We start from the raw sequence: 20,237 nt of genomic DNA on the forward strand, positions 1-20,237 counted from the left end.
ATTGCTAGCACCCGAATAAATTCCTATTCTTTTCCTTATCAATTCTGAATCTTGAGTAATTGGCCTTCTAGCCATGAGAACCTGAAATTGGGTTCAGTACCAAAATGATTGAGTAAACATAGAAATATAGGATTTTTCTTTTTTTGGGGGGGTGAGGAACAGTGAGCCATATCTGGCTGTACTCAGGGTTTATTCCAGGTTCTAACCTCAGTTCCTGCAAAGCAAGCAATTTAATCACACTGTACTAACTAGTACAGTGATTAAGTTGCTTGCTTTGCAAATTGACTATCACAGGTCACTTCCTGGTACTATATAGTCCCCATAGCACTACCAGGAAGCAACCCCAGAGCAGGGAATATCCCAGAGCATCACTGGGTGAGGCCCCAACAATTACTGTATCACTGTCATCATGTCATCCCATTGCTCATCCATTCGCTTGAGCAGGCACCAGTAATGTCTCCATTTTGGGGGGACTTGTTGTTACTGTTTTTGGCATGTTGAATATGCCACAGGTAGCTTGTCAGACTCTGCCGTTTGGGCGGGATTCTCTCGGTAGCTCTCCAAGAGGGACGGAGGAATCGAACCCGGGTTGGATGTGTTACCCCCATAAATACTGACATTTCCTCTCATACACTTTTTACCCTCTAAGGAAGTCTTTTTTTGTTTCAATCTTATATGAACTAAAATAGTACCTTAATTTATCCTTAATCTTCTGGGACCCTGTACCATTTTACTTAACACATTTGTTATGGGGTTTAAAGTAAAGGTGATACTTTTACTTCTTACAGAATGAAATTACCAGTCAATATCCATTAATTAGCGATGAGTACTATTTTGAGCAAAGATCTTTTAAAGTACACTCTGAGCTGAAGAGTACCAGGAAAATTTTTGGAAGTACTCAGTGAGAACTTCTAGAAAACCACTTCTTTCCTTCATTTCAGAAGGAAACGCTCTCTGGAGTGCTTGGTTCTCAAAACCATCAAGGCAAGAGAAGATCTTCCTGGCAGGTGCTAAGATGTTTGTTTTTTTTTTTTAATTCTGGATTGACTGCAGGAATGTTAAGAGGCTTGTTTTCATGTAAACCACACCTGAATAAAAGATGACTATGGTTAAATCTAGCCCCTTGAGGTAGATAAAAGTAATAGCTATTGGACAATCTCACATTTTTTTTCCCAGTCAATTTTTGCCAGGTCACAGAACAGCTAGCTGTTCTGGAAGGTACAACAATCTTGTCTACTCTAGTTAGGATGGCAGTTTCTTGGTCTTTTAGTTAAAAGTTGTCAGTTTTTCTGTTAACAATCATGGCTTTTGGGACATACACATCTGGTATGTTTTTAATTTTTCAAAATCTTGTTGTTGGCATACAATCCAACACCATGCAACACAAACCCTACCATATATCTTAGCCCAATTATTTGATGTGAAATTCAAAATTTTTAAGTTAGCTTGTTTCAAATGGTCCCATATAATTTGACTTCAGACATAGTGAATCTGTGGGCAGAAATTCAGATCCATTCTGGAATGTGAAAGAGAAGAATCAGAGATTGCTGGCATGTAACCTGAAACAAGTTTCAGGTGTTCCATTTGTTTTTTAAAAATTAAGGTCAGCATTGTTAATCAGATGTACTTTGCTTAGCATTCAGAATTCTAAGAACAACAACAAAAGGGCTGGAACCATAGTTCAGAAGGTAGGGCACTTGCCTTGCAAATAGGCAGCCCAGTTCCATCCAGGGTACCCCAAACAGTCTCCCCAGCACCGCAAGGAGTGGTCCCTGAGCACAGAGCCAGAAGTAAACCCTGAATGATCCCCGCCCCACTTCCCAAAAACTCAATGAAAAAAACAGAAACAAAAACAAAATAGCCTGATTTTGTCTAGGTTAGAGTTGGGGCCCGTACACAATTAGCTGTATGGCCCTGATGTAATCAACTAGCTGTATCACCTTCAGTGATCAAAAGAGAAGCCAAGAAGAAAGCCTTCCCAAATGAAATGTTTAGGTGTGTTGGAATCTAAATCCCATAGAGCTTTCGCAGTCGGAAAGATTTCTCCAACAAATAAATATCTTGTCATAGATTTGGTAGTACTCCCCTCTATGACCAGTAGATGTCAGACATGCATTATATCTGAGACTGATACTGCAGCGTGATGCCTAGTAGGTAGTCCCAGTGAGGATGAAGCTTCTCAGTAGGTACAGGATAATGAATAAAAACCATTTAAAAAGGGAAGAGGGTTGTTCTCAATCAGCAGCCGCCTGAAAAAAAGCAAAGATTCTTAATTTCCAGTGAACTTGATGCGAACTATTACTTGATGTCACATTTGGACAGTTCTTTTAAACTAAGCTCTGAAAGACAATTGTACCCAATAGGGTAAAGCATGCATTCCTTCACATCAATAATAACAGGCATTTATTGAGATCAATGTATTCTATGTCCTTGGCTTAATGTTGAGGTTAAAGATATGAACAAAAACCGATAAAACCTGGAAACTGCAGAAGTTCACGTTCTAGAGAAGGACAGCAATGCCACTGAATAAATATTAGAAGTATAGTCACTGTGGAAAGTAGTCTGCAGAGAAGTACATATGTAACATGGGTGCTTAGCAAAAGAGGGTGTCAAGACTAATATCATTGAAGTACTGAGTATTTGAGAATGAGTAAAGTTTAATTTGCTAACCAGGAAATTTGTCAGGAAAAGAAGTGATTCAGGTAGAGGAGAACAACATGTACAAAACTTCATAAGCATGAGAAATTAAGGAACATTCCAGGAGATGAAAGTAGCCAGAATGACTGTGGAGCCACCAGGCAGATAATGGTACAAGATGAAAAAGAGACCAGGTTTGGTGGGTTTTCAGGTCATAAAAAGAAGAGATCTTATACAATCATTTTTTTCCCATGATGCCACTGGGAAAGCTGGTTCTGTTTTATTTTGTTATGGGGCCACACCGGTTGGGCTCAGGGTGTCTCTGCTCTCAGGGATCACTCCTGGCTGAGTTCAGGGGACCACCCCGCTTGTCTGGGATGGAACCTGGGTTGGTTGCATACAAGGCAAGGGCCCGAAAAATTATACGACTAATCCAGCCTTGGAAAGATTATCTTATCATTCAGCCAGCATTTTTGTGGGTAAAGAAGACTGGCACAATAGGGAATTAGAATAGGCTCATCTTTTTTAAAAAAAAATCTAATTATTTTATATTTAATTAATCGAATTTTAAGAATTTTGTTGAGGTAACTACAAGATTGTGTGATTTACAGATGTAGAGTTATCACACCACATTCACCCACCAGAGTGTCAATATCCCTCCACCACAGTCTTCTGGACATTCTGGACCCTGTCAGTTCATTTCCCATGCCTGATTTGGCAACCACAATTCCACAAAGCCTAAGTGTTTTCTCTTATTTGGCTTTGTTCACTTTACGTGTTTCCTTATATAAAACACAAAATCAAGTGAGATCATCTGGTATTTAAATTTTTCCTTCTGATTTTCTATAGTTAGAAACTTTAATCTTAATCCTTTAGCTCCATGTTAACACAAAGTTGAGGCTTTCATCTTCTCTTATAGTTGAATGGTTTTCAATACTGTTCATATACCATATCTTGGCTTTTGTAAATGGTGTCATAAGTAGGCATGAATCTTCTAGAATTATACATTTTTCCTTTGAATAGATTGCTTGAGTGTAATAGCCAAATAATATGGTAGATCTTTTAATGTTTTTAGAAATAATTTGATTTTTACCAAAAAATCTGTTTTTCATAAAAATTGAATCAGTTAACAGTTCCATTAACAGTATCTGAGGTTTTTTTTCTCAACACCTTCAACAGCATATTCTGTTTCTGTCCTGTTTGTTTTGTTTTGCTTGTGGGCCATACCCCACAGTTCTCAGGGCTCACTCCTGACTCTGTGCTCATGGATCACTTCTGATAGGAGAAGTGATCTACTGTCAGAAGATCCACCTCTAGGGGAATCATATGAGGTGTCAGGGATCAATTTGGGGTTGAATATATTGAACATATGAAGCAAGCACCAAGCATCATGTGTCCTGTGCTATCTTTCTGGCCTGTTATTGCCAATTTTTATTTAGTATAGAAAATGGGTTTACTTTCACTGGGAAATAAAGAATATGGAAATCAAAAAGTCAAAGTTAGGTTGTATAGCTTGGAATATATATTGCATTTCTAAGATAAATTAATCTATTTCTTGATGGTCATTGCCCAAGGTGACAGACACAGGTCTATCAAAACAGTACAAGGTGAGAGAATATATTGATGCTTTGCATGCAGGAGGCCTGTGTTCAATCCTAGCACCTCTAGAAACCAAAGTATCACCAGGAGTTAACCCCAAACTCTGAGCCAAGAATCTAACCACTAAGTGAGAATCAAAAGAGAGGGAAGAAAGGATGGAGGGAGGGAGGAAGGAAGAAAGAAAAGAAGGGAGGAAGGAAGGAAGGAAGGAAGGAAGGAAGGAAGGAAGGAAGGAAGGAAGGAAGGAAGGAAGGAAGGAAGGAAGAATATAAAAGAGAAAAAGGAAAAAAACAGAAAAGAAAAAATACGTCAAAGCAGCATTATATTATATCTGTGCACCGTTGGTTTTACTCTTCTAAACACTAATAATAGCTCCCGTGTGCTTCACTCTGGAATTGCCCCTTTCCCTGAAAGTATTTGCTACATCATGCAACTACAGAGCTAGGCTGAAGAGGAAACACCACTCCTCACTCATCCCCACTGGGTATCAATTAAATAATTGTTTTTCTCAGAAAATCTCAACTCTTTAATAAAATGGCCTCTTAACAAGTGACACTATGAATTAGCTCCAAGAGTACTTCTACACAGTAGAGGGAACAAATAACATGGCATTATAGATTTTGTGGCCATAAAACCGAGACAGGCATTAGATTTTAAAGAAATACAGACTGGTGAACATTATTCTGGAGTTGCCAGCATCCCAGCCTACGGTGCATAATTATAGGGCTCTCTCTCTCTCTCTCTCTCTCTCTCTCTCTCTCTCTCTCTCTCTTTCTTTCTCTCTCTCTCCAGCCCTTCCACCCCTCTCCTTCCCCTGTCCTGTCTTTCTCTCCCCACCTATCACTCCCTCTCATATTTCCTAAATAAAACTATTTGCTTCACTATAAAACAAAGGGGACAAAAGATATGCAGATGGAAGAAAGGTAATCACTTGATTTTAAAAGCAAAAATGGGTTTGTAATCTGATGTAAATCTTAGAGTGCCAGGAAGTTGAAGGTAGACAAAGTTATATTTGTGAACTCAGTTGCCTAGCCCATATGTTTCCCTCCCCCCCATCTGTCTTAAATGACCAGAATAGAGACTATTGTGAACCTAGACATTTGCTTTAAGGCATGCAAAATTCAAAGTCAATGACTTTCTCACTGCTTTTCTGTGGAACTGAGCACATTTACATAAAGTGATTCTGTGCCTGAGAAATAAGAAGTGCTTTGGGCTACTGGAAATTTTTCACTTAGCTTCCAGTTACAGTCTTATACCCTCTAATAAAAATCAAACCAGGGGCCGGAGCGGATAGCACAGCGGGTAGGGCGTTTGCCTTGCACGCGGCTGACCCAGGTTCAATCCCCGGCATCCCATATGGTCCCCCAAGCACTGCCAGGAGTAATTCCTGAGTGCAAAGCCAGGAGTAACCCCTGAGCATCGCTGGATGTGACCCAAAAAGCAAAGAAAAATAAATAAATAAAATAAAATAAAACCAACAATAAAGCTCACGATTTTCAGGGTATATCTGCAATTTGACAGAATATAGTACTCATCCATTTATTTTTACCTGTTTCCTTGAGTGATCTAACAATACAAATAACTGTAGGTTTCTATAAATATAATATGGATCTACTTGGGGGTGTTGGCCCACAGTCTCAGACAATTTTATTACTATTTGTATATATTCATGTTCCAGATAAATTATATTGTTATAGTTTTCATATACTTAATATAATTTAAATAGTTCATAAAATCCAAAAGGGTACTGATTTTATCAACTCAGTCATGCCATCACTCCTCGGCAGAAAAATATATTAGGAATGTCAGAAATAAGGATATCTCTATAGGTTGGCTACACTTCACCAAATAGAACTTATTTTAACAATGACATAATTCTTAGGGTGAGAATTTCCTCCCTTTCCCAGCCCACTCCGTACTTTTTCTGGCCGGAAATACCCCCTTTACAGACAATCCTGAATGGTTACCGTGAGTTAAGAGATGGCTTTGCTATTGAAGGAGACATGAGAAATGACTCTCACATAACATGGGTCACTTAAAATATGTACAATTCTTGGGGAATTCTACACTGTTTCTTTTCCACATTAAAAAAGGCATTTGCAAACTATTAGCAAATAAATACATAACATGTCTGAAGTAAAAAAATAATCTTTGCTATATTCCACATTATTAAAGCCACTAGGACATAATCTTCAAAGATACCTAGGTGTGATTCCAGATCCAAAGGCACCTAGTGAGCTTCTCTACCTGAAAATAATAGTGAATTATATAGCAGCATTGTTGCTGGGAAACTGAGAAAAAGGGAACACAATACCATCAGGTAGTTTCTTAAAAAGTAGAAATGACACTTAAAGCACTTTTCCAACAAACCATGATCAGCAAGACACAGGAGTTTTCTTTGTCCACTTGGCTAGACAAAACTGAGGGCATATGTATGAACAAGATGATGCTGAAAGGTCATATACAGGAGGTGCTGAGGAAAGAGTGTTCTATTAAGATGACGGAATTAGGAAGAGTTAGGATGCGTTTGTTTTAAGTAGTCCCCTTTAGTTTTCTGATAATTACATTAAATTCAGAGAAGTTGGAGGTCATACAAGAGTTGTAACACAGACCTCCTAAGGCTGTGACTTAAACTCACTTATTTTTATTATTATCTGTAAGCTCCAATTTCCTCCACACTGCATATTGAAGCAAGCAGGAAAAGTGAAGTAAGTAAAGAGAAAGAGCTTAGTTTAGTGAGGTAAGGAATTCCTTAGCTGGCTGAAATGAATACTTTCAGGCAAGTCAATTACCCTGAGAAAAAATACAGTAAAATACTATCCTCAGATTGCCCTTGACTAAATGATGTATGCACCCTGGGCCTTTGGTGTAACCTGTTGGATACAATATTTTCCCTAATATATTCCACAGTCAAGAATCTGTTCTCGGGGGTGGGGGTAGGGAATACTGGGGATTTTGGAGGTGGAAAATGTGCACTGGTGAAAGGATGGGTGTTTTATGATTGTATGACCAAAACTCAAACATGAAAGCTTTGTATCTGTATCTCAAAGTGAATAAAAAAATAACAATAAAATAATAAAATTAAATTAAATTAACATTCTGAATAAAGTAAAAGTAATGTGGAGTTCATGCCCAATTCAATCAGCTTAATCAATGGCTGAATAAATAGCAGTACTCGTACATTATATATAAAAAAAGAATCTGTTCTCTTAGTCTATCTCCTTGATGCAAACACAATCTTAACCAATCTTAACATTATGAACCTATTAGAATTCCCAGACCATGTCTAATATCCTCCTTCTTTGAGTCCACACAAATTTCCCTATTAAAATATATGTTTTAAAGGATACAGTACAGCAGGCAAGGTTCTTGCCTTGCAAGCAGCTAACTTGGGTTCAATTCTCAGGATGTCATATGGCCCCTTGAGCCCTGCCAGAAGTGTTCCCTGAGTGCAGTACCAGGAGTAAGACCTAATTACTGCTGGGTGTGGTCCCCAAATCAAAGTTTCAGTGTCCCCAGATACAAAACATATTATAATGCCTACTGTCTATGCCTTTCATAGTGGTGAGATCCAAATGTGAGGGGAAATGTAAAAGTAGCTGATAAGCTTGAAGCATTTTGTAAAATCAAGACCCGAGGAGTGATTTCCTGGTGGAAAAGTGCAACGTATTATGAAGAACTGAGTATCCTTAAGCCCTGATGACTTAATTTTCCAACCTGTAATGAAGAACGCCCAAGCATCCTTAAGCCCTGATCTCCTTTTTTTTACCCTTTGCCTAGATGTAGCTATTCATATAAGTTTTCTGAGAATCACCATATTTCCGTAGATATACAATTTTCATATTATCATTAGTAATTATAGAGATAACCTCATGCTGAGATAAAGCATTTTAAGAAAATATGAACATTTTTTTTTCATTATCAGGCAGTCACATGGATTGTCCTTAAGGTGTTTTCAATAATAGTTCTGCCCCAAGACTTTGCTATGGCCTCCTAACCTATCCTACTAATTTTTTGACACATTTTTAAATTTGGCACCCCACTTTTCATTTGCCATGTGCATTTTACAATAAATAATGTTTTCCCCCATTGCCTTTTGAGCACAAAGTATCAAAAACTGGTGTCGGTATTTTCTGAGCACACTTTGTCTAAAAAAAAAAAATCTTTGTAGTAAATTAACCTGAACCTGGCATATCCTTTTCTTTTCACACATTTACCCTATAAATTCACAACTTCGCTTCCTCACCCCCCTGACATCCTGACAGCCGGTATAATTTACATAGTGAATTAAAACTGCTCTCCCTTTGCCCTCCAGGGGCTGCCATCCAAGAGCAGACCATGCCCCTGCCCTTTCTCACCTGTGACATTTATGGAAGGAGCCCCACTGTAATTGTGTTTGTCTCCTTCCAGACCCAGTTTACGCTTGACAATCTCAGCATACAAACCAGACCAGAGTGTTGATCATTTGGCAGATCATTTGAACTGTAATTTCAGTCTGTGCAGAAACTTTGGGAACCTGGAATTTCCAGGCAGTAAAAGGGATCTGAAAAAGATTAAAAGTTTGGGGCTGGAGCAATAGCACAGCAGGTAGGGCATTTTGGTTTGATCCCCAGCATCCCATATGGTCCCCGAGCACCGCCAGGAATAATTCCTGAGTGCATGAGACAGGAGTAACCCCAGTGCATTGCCGGGTGTGACCCCCAAACAAAACAAAACAAAACAAAACAAAAAAGATTAAAAGTTTAAGTAAATGGGAGAAACATGTATGCCTAGTAAATGTTAGAGGGGACCTGATAAGGTTCAGAAAGTTGCTGGAGGTATGTCATATTTCCTGTAGTCTTTGATCAATATTCTATTGAAATCATAATAAAAAACCTTGCCCCTGTCAAAAGGATAGGATAAATATTTTTTATAATAATAATAATACTTATATAGTGGAGTCAGGCATGTTACACTTATATACTTATTTAAGTATATTTAAGTATCGCACTAATAATACTTATATAGTGGAATCAGGCATAATAAACCAGAGTGAATATGCAGTATTGCAATAGTAATCAATTTCAGTCTTACGTTCCTTTTTAAATTTGTTGTTTTGAGGTCACACCTAGTATTGCTAGGGAACTATTCCTTTGTCTGTGATCAGAAGTGACCATTGGTGGTAATCAGGGGACCATATGTAGAGCTAGGATATTCAACCAGGGTTGCAGTCTCATAGCTGCATGCAAGGCTGTACTATGCCTTACTGTACTAACCCTCCAGTATCTTTTACTGAGTAAATCATGGCTAAAGGAAGAGGGGGTTTTTTGGGGTGGAGGGGAGTTTTGGCCCCACCCAGTGACTAATTCTATCTCTACTGGGGTATCACTCCTGGCGACACTTGCCCCCAATCATGAAGTGGCTGACATGACTACTCTATGCAAAGTATATGCTTAGTCAACTGAGCTATCTCTGACCCTTGTTAAATACATTTAACATTTCATATTCACTCCACCTTTTTAGTTAATAAAATTTCAGACTTACAGGAAAGTTCATTAAAAAATATCTACAGTCTACTTGTCACCAGATTTATCATTTGTTGATTTTTCCTAATTTGCCTCATCATATTTTGTATAGTCCACTCTCTTCTCCAGAACCATTAGAAACAATTTTAGACATCAACATGCTATATCAAAAAACACTTCAGGGTATTTCTCCTACTCACAATATCATTATGAAATGTAACACTGCTAATATTTAAGACAAAAAATTTAAGATACAATTTACATAGAGAAATACACAAGTTATAAGCATATATTTCAATTGATCTTTGAAGAGTTCATATAAACATGACTCTATTCACATAGGTCTATACCAAGATACCAAGATAAAGGTTATTTTTATCAACTCAGAATTTTTCCTTATGCTGTTTCAACCCCAGAAGCAACCAGATGATTAATCATTTTGCCTCTTTTGGAAATTCATAAAAATAAAATAAAATGCACATTATAGTGCAGCTTTTTCCTTTTATCTCTTAATCTTTCTAAAATTTTTTATCCATGTAGTAGACTATAACAATATTTTATTTCTTTACATTGCTAATTAATTATATTATCTGAATATAGCACATAAAAATATCTCATCTGTATGGTTTATTTTTTGATATTTTCTTTTATAAAATTTTGTGGAGATATCAATACAATAATATATGATATACAGATGATATTCAAATCATCATTGTCTCCCAAATGTCTTTCATCACTTTTTGTAAAATCAGGATCATATCAAGATCTGTGTATATGTGTTCAAATGTGTATAAATACATTTGATTTTTATTTCTCTTCTGTGTCCTTTAATTAAGAACAATACTGCTCTTTAAAAATATTTTTTTTTACTTTTTTTTTCTTTTAATTTATTTATTTTTAATTAGAGAATCACCGTGAGGGTGCAGTTACAGATTTATACACTTTTGTGCTTATACTTCCCTCATACAAAGTTCGGGAACCCATCCCTTCACCAGTGCCCATTCTCCACCACCAGTAAACCCAGCGTCCCTCCCACCTTCCCCAATCCCATCTCCCCCCCACCCCACCCTGCCACTGTGGCAGGGCATTCCCTTCTGTTCTCTCTCTCTATTTAGCTTCTATGGCCCGCAATAGAGGTGTTGAGTGGCCCCTGTGCTCAGTCTCTAGCCCTCATTCAGCCCGCAACTCCCTTCCCCCACATGGCCTTCGACTACAATATAGTTGGTGATCACTTCTCTGAGTTGCCCTTTCCCCAGAACGTGAGGCCAGCCTCGAAGCCATGGAGTCAACCTCCTGGTACTTATTTCTACAGTTCTTGGGTGTTAGTCTCCCACTCTGTTATTCTATATACCATAGATGAGTGCAATCTTTCTATGTCTGTCTCTCTCTTTCTGACTCATTTCACTCAGCATGAAACTTTTCATGCCCATCCACTTAACTACAAAATTCTTGACCTCCTTTTTTCTAACAGCTGCATAGTATTCCATTGTATAGATGTACCAAAGTTTCCTCAACCAGTCATCCGTTCTGGGGCATTCGGGTTTTTTCCAGATTCTGGCTATTGTAAACAGTGCCCGATGAACATACATGTGCAGATGTCGTTTCGATTATACTTTTTTGCCTCTCTGGGATATATTCCCAGCAGTGGTATTGCTGGGTCAAATGGGAATTCAATATCTAATTTTTTGAGAATCGTCCAAATTGTTTTCCAGAAGGGCTGAACCAGTCGGCATTCCCACCAGCAGTGAAGAAGGGTCCCTTTCTCCCCACATCCTCTCCAACAGCGGTTGCTTTTGTTCTTTTGGATGTGTGCTAGTCTCTGTGGTGTGAGGTGGTATCTCATGGTTGTTTTGATCTGCATCTCTCTGATGATTAGTGATGTAGAGCACTTTTTCATGTGCCTTTTGGCCATTCGTATTTCTTCCTTGGTAAAGTTTCTGTTCATTTCTTCGCCCCATTTTTTGATGGGGTCTTTAAAAATATTTTTGAAAAAGTTTTATATAATTGTCTCATAGCATATTATTCATTCTGAACACATTTATTCTTTCTTAACTGCAGAAGAACCAAATTTCCAACATTAATTGACAGCCCGTGAAAATTTTGAAATGTATAATCCTTTCCCACTAAAACCTTCAGATGACAAGAGTCACAACTGACATGATATTGCAATCTATCAGAGACCTTAAGCTAAAACTTTCTAACTAGAAGCTTGTTATATTTCTTACCAATTTCCTACTAAATTTCTTATTATGAGTAATAATAAATGTTTAATAATATTTTATCAGTTCTTGGAGTTATTTAATATTAACACATTAACTCATATTTGTTTTTAATTTTAATTATTAATAATTATTTATAATGGTGATGACATTGTCTCTTTCCCACTGAATGACAACAAACATCATATACCATTATTTTGTTTGTTTGTGGGGTATTATATTCTATTATTGGTAGCCTGATCATTTGCATGATGAGCTCCTAGACAATACTGAAGATAGAGTCAAAATGATGATGAGTATTGAATGTAATTTAATAAACCATTGGGCTGATGGACTGTATAGTAAGATATGCATGAACCTTGTTTTAAGTACTATGTAAGTTTTTAAAATTTCATGCTAAAGGTTAAAATTCTTGCCCAAGACTATGGTTATTTGAAGGTTTTCCTATATGGAGACTTCTAAAAAATCCTTCTTACATTTCCTAAAAAAAAAAAAAAAAGTCATATCAAAACCTTTCCCACCTTTCCCCTATACCACTAATTCTTAACTAGAGGCAAATTTGCTCAGAGAACACATGGCAGTGCTTGCAGATATTTTCTTTCTTTCTCTCTCTTTTTTTTGTTTTACTCTTTGGGTCACACCCTGAGATGCTCAGGGGTTACACCTGGCTCTGCACTCAGGATACTCCTGGCGGTGCTTGGGGGACCATAAGGGATACTGGGGATTGAACCAGGGTTGGCAGTGTGCAAGGCAAACACACATACACACATGTATGTAAAATTTCTGTGTAAAATAATACTGTATAGACTTTTAATGTAATCACATGACACCTATGTTGTCCCTTCACAAACTCCTTTTGGCTATATCCTGGGTCCAGGAATCTGAATAAAAAAATGCCTTTCTCCTTTGCCTTGAAAAGTCAAAGAAAAGTCTTTATTTCCTTAAACTGGTTTAGACTGCCTTTGAATTAGAATATGTAGCTTCTAATTTTGAGTATCTGTCACTTCTACTCTGTGTTGGCACTCACTTTAGTCACTGGGCCATCAGCTGCCTCCATAACTAGCAAAAAAGTGAGGTCACAAAAACAAAAACTCTAGTGGCAGATTACAGGTTTTTTTTTTTTTTTTTTTGCATTTGGCCTGGAATCTCATGGGTATTCAATCCCTTTGCCTGTGGTGCTTTTGTAGGCCTTTCCCTAACAAATGCCCACTTGTTTTTCCTCAAAGCTCAGGGTGTCAAAAGCCAAGACTGAGCCCAAGTTTGCATTCCCAGCACACACTGGCATGACCTCAGGAATCCTGCAGCTGCAGCATGAATGAGACCATTTAATAGTTTAGCTGAGGCCTTAAGTGGAGTTGGATGGCACAGAATCCTCCCATTTAACAGCACTGTCAATTTTTCAATCAGACGCAAACTAATGTATTTTGGAAAAACCCTTGGTTGTCTGAATAACCAACTTTGCAACTTTTTGTAAAGAGATAGGGAGTTAGGAATCTGGATTCTGTTCCCCCAGCATCAGAACTGAGCTTGATGCACAGTGCTCCATAACTATTTGTGAAATCTAATGATGGAAGTCAGCATGTCAAAATAAAGCCTGAAAATATAGCATGGTTGATACTATATTATTTCTTTACTTACTGGCTGGGGTCTTATAGATTAGACTGACAAGAGAGTTTAATAAGATAAAATATAAAGAATTAATAATGACATCCATACATTATTTGTAGAAATGAAGTACTCAGAGATGACTAACTCAAAGCAGTTAGTTAGGATCTTGGATATAAATATATGTGTATATGTTTTCAAATAATTTATTTAAAATTTTTTTTAAAATATAATTTGTCATGGAAACTACAAACATCTAAGATTCTAACTTTGTTTCTATGATAAATTATATGATTACATATATACATAATTTATCATAGAAACAATAGCTTTGTAATCATATTCTTCAGCACACCAAGTCATATGAGTGGCCCTACTTATTAATCATTAGTTAATTAATGTAATGACACCTCCCCTCTTTTCTTTGCAGTTACTGTTGTAATGTTAGAGGTTACCAGATCACAGTTGATATGGTGGTGCTAGCGATATAGCTTCAGTCTTCATGTGTACATGGTAGAAAGTCTAAGCTATAATTCCAGGACCAGTAAGAATAATTTTCAGAGGAGTGAGTGATAAGACAAAAAAAACAGATTGTGAGTTTCTAGAGAGGAAAACTGTGGGAATGTAAATACAGGAAAACTAAAGATAGTCGAAAAATAGTTGACTTTTTATGTTGATTCTGTTGGTCTTGCCTCTGCGGTAAGGGATTGCCTACCTTTTATATCTGAAAACTGACACAGGTCAATGAATCATGGGACTGGAGCGATAGTACAGTGGGTAGAGCATTTGCCTTGCATACAGCTGACCCGGGTTTGATTCCCAACATCCCATATGGTCCCCTGAGCATCACCACGGGTAATTCCTGAGTGCAGAGGCAGGAGTAATCCCTGTGCATCGCCGGTATGAACTGGAAAGCCAAAAAAAAAAAAAACCCAGTCATGAATCAGCAGCTAAAATCACTTGTCTACAGTTATCTCAGATGATTAACTATTATCCTCCTGAAAGAAAGAGGAAGGGAGACAACTTTACAAATGTATAGCAGCATATAGTAGAGGGCAAAGAGCTTTTCTTTTACTTTCTTATTTGTTTTCAGTTTACAATTAAACTTATGCCAGAATGGTATAATTATAGAATGTTATATCCTGTTACTCTTTAGTTCTGATTTTTTGTGCCCCCTTCCTCAATCCTTTGCCTACTTCATTTAAAGATTATTGCTCCCTGAGAAAATATTTTCATCAAGACCAATAATGAATATTTATTTATGATTAATGCTATGCCAATCCCAAGAGTACATTGTTCCCATCCACACAATATTTATTTCCATGGGCCAATACTTGAAAATTTGAACATATCCATCCTTCAGAGAAAAACAAAAGTTATAGAGATTTATACCATTGGATTCTGTAGCCTTTAGCCACAAAATTCCTGTAGCCTTTCTCTTTAAATCTATAGGTCAACAAATACCTCTTGATTCCCCATTCAATGAACCCACTTTGCTCTCTCTGCCACTGTGCCTTTTCACATTCTGTTCCTCAGTAACACTCTTTCTGCCTTTTCTTTGTGGGGCCAACTTCTACTTAGGCAGTGTTTAGCTTAGACCTACAGATCTTAACATTCTCTGTAAATTGAAATCACCCCAGGGAGGGAGGAAGTGTCACATTCTACCTACCTCAATAAAGACAAGAATTAGTAAGCTAGAAAGCTGAGTATCACTAATTTTTAAAAATACTCAAGAGATTTCCATGAGAAGTCAAATTAGGTAAGCAGTGGATTAGAGAGGTGACTCTTTTTCAACTTTACTATGCATAGAGGCATCAACCGGGATCTTGGTTGATCAGAATCATCCAGAATCATCATTATCTATAGATCTTGGGTGAAATGTGAAAATCCACATTCAAACAGGTTTCCAGATAAGACAAACATGGTGATGCTACTGATTCAGATTAGACTTTGAATAGCAAAAGATGAAACGTCAATTCTCCCAGGATAGTGGTTCTCAAAGCCACTTAGTCTCTCTCCAGAAAAACAATATCAGTATTACTTGAAAGATGTTAGACATGCAAATTCTCAGGCCTCCTCACAGATCTACTGAATATGAAACTCTGGAGAGCAAGTAGTCTGTTTTAATATGCCCTGCTTTAATATGCATGTTTGAGATTTGTTGCTCTGGACAATACTCATGAGACCTTAAAACTAAGTTAATTTCTCTAGCATATTCGGTGCTTCCCTCTCCATATTTTACACACCCTGTTAAGTTGGCTGCTCACTGTTCAATATCCCAAGCTGGAGAAAAAAATTTCTGTGATTGTTGGGTTCCTGGTATCTTCATGACCAAGTATAGTGGTTGGTGCCTATAGTGCTGAAAGAGCCCGAATGAAGAGTAGATCTCTTCAATATCCGGATTCCTTTTAAAGCCCTTGTGACTCATTATATATTTGTTAAATGTATTTTAAAAGGACAGAAAGTTAATCTTCATTTTACCGAGTCATTCTTTCTAGGTAGCTTCCACTCTGGCTAGCACAAAGATTGGGAAAGTAAGAAAGAACAGGTTGTAAAATCAAGGTCACTTGTCATCTGAACTGTGTCCCAAAGCACAGCCTTGGAGGGTGGCATCCAGGTCTGAACCAAGAAGACCTGGAGTTCCTGAATAGTCCTATTAACATCAAGGAAATTGAAACGGTAATCAAAAGTCTTCCCAAAAACAAAAGCCCAGGCCCAGACGGATTCACTAGCGAATTCTTCCAAACATTTAAAGAGGACCTATTGCCAGTTCTTCTCAAGCTTTTCCGGGAAATTGAAGAAACAAACCCTCCCAAACAGTTTCTATGAGGCTCACATCTCCCTAATACCAAAAACAAACAAGGACACCACAAAAAAAGAAAACTACAGACCAATATCCCTGATGAACACAGATGCGAAGATTCTCAACAAAATATTAGCAAACAGAATTCAACAACTCATGAAAAAGGTCATACACCACGACCAAGTGGGATTCATCCCGGGGATGCAAGGATGGTTTAACATTCGGAAATCAATCAACATAATCCATCATATCAACAAAAGAAAAGATAAAAATCATATAATCATATCAATAGATGCAGAGAAAGCATTTGACAAGATCCAGCACCCCTTTATGATGAAAACTCTCGCCAAAATGGGTATAGAAGGGACCTTCCTCAATATAGTCAAAGCCATCTACCACAAGCCTACGGCAAGCATCATCCTCAATGGGGAAAAACTAAGACCCTTCCCTCTGAGAACAGGGACAAGACAAGGATGCCCACTCTCTCCTCTTCTGTTCAATATAGTACTGGAAGTACTTGCAATAGCGATTGGCAAGAAAAAGATATTAAGGGCATTCAGGTAGGAAAGGAAGAAATCAAGCTCTCACTATTCGCTGATGATATGATATTATACTTAGAAAACCCTAAAACGTCTACCAAGAAACTCCTAGAAACAATAGACTCGTATAGTAAAGTTGCAGGCTATAAAATCAATACCCAAAAATCCATGGCTTTCTTATATGCAAATAGTGAGAGAGAAGAAAGCGACATGATAAAAGCTATCCCGTTCACAATTGTGCCTCAAAAAATCAAATACCTTGGAATCAGCTTAACTAAGGAGGTAAAGGACTTGTATAATGAAAACTACAAAACGCTACTTCAGGAAATAAAAGAAGACATGAGGAAATGGAAAAATATCCCCTGCTCATGGATTGGAAGAATTAACATTGTCAAAATGGCAATTCTCCCCAAAGCATTGTACAAATTCAATGCGATCCCTATAGGGATACCCTTGTCATTCTTCAAAGAAATGGAGCAAGCGCTCCTGAAATTCATATGGAACAATAAGCCCCCACGAATAGCTAAAGCAATTCTTGGGAAAAAGAAAATGGGAGGAATCAACCTCCCCAACTTCCAACAAAGTGGTAGTCATTAAAACAGCTTGGTACTGGAACAAAGGCAGAGCCGCAGACCAATGGAACAGGGTTGAATACTCTGACACATCCCCCCAAATATATGACCATCTAATCTTTGATAAGGGAGCAAAAGAAGGCGAAGTGGAGCAAGGAAAGCATGTTTAACAAATTGTGCTGGCAAAACTGGACAGCTACATGCAAAAAAATGGGCTTAGACCTCCACCTATCACCATGTACAAATGTCAGATCAAAATGGATTAAGGACCTCAACATCAGACCAGAATCCCTAAGGTACATTGAAGACAAGGCTGGCAAAACCCTCCAAGACATTGAAGCCAAAGGTATCTTCAAAGCTGACACGCCACTGGCCAAGCAAGTGAAAACAGAGATAAATAAATGGGACTATCTCAAACTAAGAAGCTTCTGCACCTCAAGAGAAACAGTGACCAAAGTACAAAGACAATCTACAGAATGGGAAAGGATATTTATGCAGTACCCATCCGGTAAAGGGTTGATAACAAGGATATACAATGCACAACTTTTTTTTATGCAGATTCCCAGGCACAACTCCAAAGCAACGAATCTAGAATCTCTCACCTTCTAGGAAGGTGTTTTTTACAAGTGGCAGGTGATTTTAATGTGTAGTTTGAGAACCAGTAGCTTGGTGTTAAAACCAGTTTAGGACTCTCTTGGCAGGTAAAATAGGGTGGTTAAAATGAGTGACCTATGAGATCTCTACACAGAACAAAGACTCGAGGAACCAGCAAAATATGAGAGAAAGGAGTGAGGGGAAAAACCTACCAAAGTGCAGAATAGAAATGCAAGACTCACACTGTGAGCAAAGATCTGCAATTTTCTAAACGTTTTCAGAACAACAACGAAAAAGAATAATACATTACAAAAAAAGAAAAAAGAGATCAAGCCCCTAGGTTTTTATAAATGAGAATTAGAAGACTCAGCTTCATGAGTGATGAGACAACCATGTCAGGGCAAGGCTGAGGTCCCTGGACTCCCACCTCAGGACTGTACCACTGACCTCTGCTGAGTCACACAAGGTCCTGCCTGAAAAGCCATAGTCTTTGTGCCCTTCCAGCATCCCTTTAACCCCTCTTGCCAGAGGCGCAGTGTCTTTCTCAGGTAGGATTTTGACTCGGCGACAAAGCTGCTCTCTCGGTCTCCGCCCCTTGCCAGTTTAGGGAGTGCGGCAGTCGCCGGGTGCTCCGCAGCCCCGCCCCGAACATTTCTTTCCAGCTGGGCCGCCGAGCTCGGGGCACCGCGGCGTGACCAGAGCAGGCTGCAGCACTTGTGCGGTTGGGCCTGCGATGAGGTGGGTGTTCCCCCGTGGGAACCCTGCGAGAAGGCAAGGAGGAGGCGCGAGTTCAGTCTAACTGACCCCTCTGAAGGCAGCGAGGCAGACAGAAAGCTAGATGAGTGTGCAGAACCTGCAGCTGGATTACTGACTCGGGCTTGGAAGGGCTTTAAAAGGAATATTGAAGAGATCTTTTGATTCGGGCTCTTTCCGCATTTCGTACCGTCCTCGTAGCAATGGTCCAAAGCAAAAGCTTCCAATGATCGTGGGCTTTTTTTTTTTTTAAAAAAAAAAAAGTCTGTAAAAAAAATCACTTTCTCAATAAAAAATAAGCACCAGATAGATAGCATGTGCATGTGCTGATTTTTCCCTGTCCAAGTTATTATATGACTGGCTCACCTGTCGCTCAGTTTATTTGAATGAGCTGGCACTTTCTTATTTCCTTGCAAGCCAATGTGTAAGAACAGCAGGCTGAGCTGCGTTCACGGAGTAGGAGTGCAGTCCGCAATTATGCCAGGCAATAAGAAGTTTTAATGGATGAAAAACTGTCAAAGCACGGTGGGGGGTTTGATAATCTCTGAGGCTGCTTATTGAGAGTAGAAACCAGAAGGTGAAAAGCGATGGGGCTGGATAAACTCTTCCCTGCCTCTGAAGAGCTTGACAGTACTGCCAGGGACTCCCTGGGGGAGAGTGCTCCTGGGAGCCTGGAGGACTCTGGTGAGGAAACAGGAGTACAGCCACATTGGGCAGAAAGGAACAAAGCAGAGACATGGAGTAGGGTTGCACATTTCCCACAGGAATTTAAGGCACAATAGGGAAGAGGAAGAAGTTTTGCTCTTTGGTGTCCCCAGAAGAGGCGCTGAGAACAGATGAGGCAGGGTCCCCTCCACCTTCTGTCTCCTAACAGGAAGCAGGGGTGACTCTGCAAATGTCTCACAGTTGAATTGGCCTCTTTCAGAATTTCACTAGTTTCTGAAATTAAGCTCAAGTGGTGTTCAAGGCATCTGAGTGTTTTACTGCTGAACCGCTGCGGGAGGAATTTTCCTTAATGTCTGAAAACAGGAGGACATTAACTCTCTAATGCAGGGACACCAGACAGAGCAGCATTTTGCATGCAGACTCCAGTAGAGCACTGGCTAAATGGGGCACACAGTGGAGAAGTGTTTTAAGAAGACATCCAGGCTCTGTAGAGAAAGCTGCCTAATTGATTTGTGGTATCTATTTTAGATGTGAAAAGCAAAACAGATTAGCTTTTCACTGGATCACTGGATCACTGTCAGCCCATTGCTCATTGATTTGCTCCAGCAGGCAACAGTAACATCTCCATTGTGAGACTTGTTGTTACTGTTTTTGGCATATCAAATACACCACGGGGAGCTTGGCAGGCTCTTCCATGCTGGCAAGATAGCTTGCTGCATTCTCCGAAAGGGGAGAAGGAATCGAAC

At 38.8% G+C, this 20,237-nt stretch overlaps 1 long non-coding RNA gene across 2 annotated transcripts; it reads right to left on the reverse strand.

Moving 5' to 3' along the window:
- Positions 1 to 10,846: 10,846 nt before the first annotated feature.
- On the reverse strand, positions 10,847 to 18,754 carry LOC129404871 (uncharacterized). Of its 2 annotated transcripts, none has more exons than XR_008630200.1 (3): positions 18,520 to 18,754; positions 14,280 to 14,471; positions 10,847 to 12,440 (listed from the first exon to the last, which is right to left on the reverse strand). It is a non-coding gene; the product is annotated as an uncharacterized LOC129404871 (long non-coding RNA). The 2 variants fall into 2 exon arrangements; XR_008630201.1 differs by having other exon boundaries at positions 10,847 to 11,792; positions 18,520 to 18,753.
- Between the last annotated feature and the right edge of the window lie 1,483 nt (positions 18,755 to 20,237).

Source organism: Sorex araneus, chromosome 5, assembly GCF_027595985.1.
Source record: "Sorex araneus isolate mSorAra2 chromosome 5, mSorAra2.pri, whole genome shotgun sequence".
NCBI classification, from domain to species: domain Eukaryota; kingdom Metazoa; phylum Chordata; class Mammalia; order Eulipotyphla; family Soricidae; genus Sorex; species Sorex araneus.